Genomic DNA, 3,887 nt, shown 5'->3' with positions numbered 1-3,887 from the left:
TGATCTATGGCAGGACATTGATGAAGGTGCAGCACGTAGATGCACACATGCCTAAGAGTAGAGCCACTGAGGAACATCAACACAACCAGAAGGCAGACCAAGCTGCTAAGATTGCTCAAGTTGATACCAACTCTGAACTTGACATTGACCTTGATTGGAAACACCGAGGTGAGCTGTTCTTAGCTCGGTGGGCCCATGACTCATCTGGACATCAAGGCAGAGATGGAACATACCGATGGGCTCGCGATAGGTCAATTGACTTGTCCATGGACGCTATCACCCAAGTCATCTATGACTGTGACATTTGTGCTGCTATTAAGCAGGCTAAGTGAATCAAGCCCTTATGGTATGGTGAGAGATGGTCAAAGTACAAGTATGGTGAAGCCTGGCAAATTGACTACATCACTTTACCTCGATCTCGTTCTGGCAAGCAGTATGTGCTGATGATGGTAGAGGCCAGCACTGGATGGCTGGAAACATATCCAGTTCCACATGCTACTGCACGTAACACCATTGTTGGTTTGGAGAGACAAATCATGTAGAGACATGGAACTCCAGAGAGAATCGAGTCAGACAATGGCACTCATTTCAAGAACAACCTAGTGACAAACTGGGCCAAAGAGCACAGCACTGAGTGGATCTATCACATACCCTACTGTGCACCAGCTTCAGGGAAGATTGAGCGCTACAACAATTTGCTGAAAACCACCCTAAAAGCCATGGGGGTTGGAACTCTGAAAAACTGCAACAAGCAACCTGGTTGGTAAATAGCAGAGGTTCAGTAAACAGAGCAGGGCCTGCACAAACAGATTTGTTCCTAACAGGAACAAATGCACCTTGCAGGTGTTGATCTGTTGGAAGGTAGGAGAGCCCTGCAGAGAGACCTGGACAGGCTGGATGGGTGGGCAGAAGCCAATGGGATGAGATTTAACAAGGCCAAGTGCAGGGCTCTGCACTTTGGCCACAACAACCCCAAGCAGTGCTATAGGCTGGGGACAGAGTGGCTGGAGAGCAGCCAGGAGGAAAGGGACCTGGGGGTACTGATAGAGAGTAGGCTGAAGATGAGCCATCAGTGTGCCCAGCTGGCTAAGAGAGCCAATGGCATCCTGGCCTGCATCAGGAGCAGTGTGGCCAGTAGGACAAGGGAGGTTATTCTTGCCCTGTACTCAGCACTGCTCAGGCCACACCTTGAGTACTGTGTCCAGTTCTGGGCCCCTCAATTCAAGAAAGATGTTGAGGTGCTGGAGCATGTCCAGAGAAGGGCAACAAAGTTGGTGAAGGGCCTGGAACACAAACCCTATGAGGAGAGGCTGAGGGAGCTGGGGTTGTTTAGCCTGGAGAAGAGGAGGCTCAGGGGTGATCTTATTACTGTCTACAACTACCTGAAAGGACATTTTAGCCAGGTGGGGGGTGGCCTCTTCTCCCAGGCAACCACCAATAGAACAAGGGGACACAGTCTCAAGGTGTGCCGGGGTAGGTCTAGGCTGGATGTTAGGAGGAAGTTCTTCACAGAGAGAGTGATTGGCATTGGAATGGGCTGCCCAGGGAGGTGGTGGAGGCACCGTCCCTGGAGGTCTTCAAGAAAAGCCTGGATGAGGCACTTAGTGCCATGGTCTGGTTGACTGGATAGGGCTGGGGGATAGGTTGGACTGGATGATCTTGGAGGTCTCTTCCAACCTGGTTGATTCTATGATTCTATGATTCAGTAGATGGTGATAAAGTTCCTGTTGTACTTGAAAACTGTTTGGGTATTTTCTCCTTTGGGTAAAGGGAAACCTGCCCGAGGGGTGGTGTCTGCCAAAGGTCCTGGTGACACATACTGGGTAATGCAGGAGAATGGTGAACTCCAGTGTATTCCTCAGAGAAATCTAACTTTAGCTGAGAGAGTCTAAATTCAGAGTTTATAATACAAGCTGTTAGGAGTTTTCTGTTCTAAGTACTATTGGCGTCAACAAGACCCAATCTACAAGAGACTCAACAGTACATGAGCATGAACCCAGTGTCACTTGGGAGTCCCTGTTTTCGTGTCTTCTGTGGGGAGACAAACTGTTTGCTGTTTTCTGAGCTTTTGAATCACCTACATCTGAGGTAGCTGGAGTGAAGTGTGAACTGACCTTGTGATGTTCATTGTTGTAAATATTGGTTTAGATTAGACAGAGTTCTCAGCAATACTCTGCAAAATAGACAGGGTGAATTGTGCTAGTGTGAGCCTAGCTGGGATACTTTGGTGAGAAGACTTAGATGATATGTTGTGAAAAGGAAACAATGGTGATGGCTACTGCACTCATAGGCTTGCAGAGATGTATAAGAACAAAACCACAAACATAGACAATGCAGTTGTTTGCTCTCTGTCTTTGGGGCTGCACTTTTGTCTCTCTCTCTAACTTGCTGCCTGACAAATCCTTCTGCTTCCTAACTCCCCTGGCCAACCCTCCAAACTCATCTTGAACATAAGACAAAGTCTTGGGTAAGGTAGAGGGGTGGGAAGAAGATGGAAGGGTGGTTGGGAACCCCTCCTGGGGACTCTGGTTTCTGGGAGGGCTGTTGTTTTTCTGTATTACTTTTTATTCAACTTGTATATTTCTGTGTCTAGCTGTATATATACTGTAGATATCTGCTTGTATCTTGTGCTAAGCTGTATATATAAAGCTTAATTTTTCCAATTTCCAGAGTGGGTGAATCTAGTCTGGGTGATTTTACTTAAGTGTAGGGGGGCAGGTAACACCCAAACCAGTGCAGGGCCAGCAGAACGAAGAGAGGCAGCAAAGCCATTGCTGCCAGGAGCACCGGCATGCTCCAGGAACAAGCGCTGGGCTCCAGCAGTGTCCACAGGGCTCATAGTGCCTCAGTGCCCTTGGCCCTGGCACTGATGTCAGAGTTGCTGGTTCTGGATGCTGGGCCTCTGGGGGTGGAGAGCAACACATAAGGATGGAATGGTTTGGGTTGGAAGAGACCTTTCAAGCTCATCCAGTCCAATCCCCTGCAGGTTGCTCAGATCCCCAAACAACCTGACCTGGAATGGTGCCAGGGATGGGGCATCTAACTGGATGCAGCTTACCTCTGGGCAACCTGGGCCAGGGTCTCTACATCTTCCATACAAAAAATGTCTTCCTTCTCTCCCAGTTTACATTGCTGAATCATGTCCAACACACTCTCAAGCCCAGCTCCAGAGGGCTGTTCTCCTTCATCCCCTAACCTGGATTGATTCTTAGGGTTGTCCCAGCCCAGCTGCAGGACTTTGGCCTTGTTGAACCTCAGGATCCTTTTTTGGCTCTGTGGAATCTTTTCTGTTCCTCACATCACACTGCCTGTGAGTGGTCTGGAGGTGCACAACCATTTGGGAGGGGATGCAGCTGGGACTGCCGACTCCAACTGACCCAAGGGGTATTTCCTATGACATGATGCCATGGTCAGTGATGGAGGTGGGGGCAGAAGGAAGGGGAGGATCTTGAGAGTGCTGCCATTTTTCTTCCCAAATCACTGCTGCCTGTGGTGGAGCTCTGCTTTTCTGCTGCTGGCTAAACACCTGCCTGTCAGTGAAGTGAGGAGTGAATTCCTGGCTTTGCTCTGATCATCTATGCAGCTTTTGCTTTGCCTGTTAAATTGACTTTATCCCAACTCATGATTACTCTCACTTTTACTCTTGGATTCGCTCCCTCCATACCACCAGCAGGGAGCAAGAAAGTAACTGTGCAGTGTTTAGTCGCCAGCTGGGGTTGAACATATGTCAAACAGAAACTGCACAGGTCTCAGAGTCCCTGTTCCAGTGCTGGGCTGTCTCTATCCTGATATGTTTTGATTGATTATTTATGCCAAGCTTTACACAACTCCATCTATGGTATCACAGCAGGCGAAGATGACTTTTGTGGCTTTTTATTCTATGCTAC

The sequence above is a fragment of the Pogoniulus pusillus genome, unplaced genomic scaffold (genome assembly GCF_015220805.1).
Source record: "Pogoniulus pusillus isolate bPogPus1 unplaced genomic scaffold, bPogPus1.pri scaffold_69_arrow_ctg1, whole genome shotgun sequence".
Classification (NCBI taxonomy): Eukaryota; Metazoa; Chordata; class Aves; order Piciformes; family Lybiidae; genus Pogoniulus; species Pogoniulus pusillus.
Note: the sequence above shows the minus strand (reverse complement) of the source record.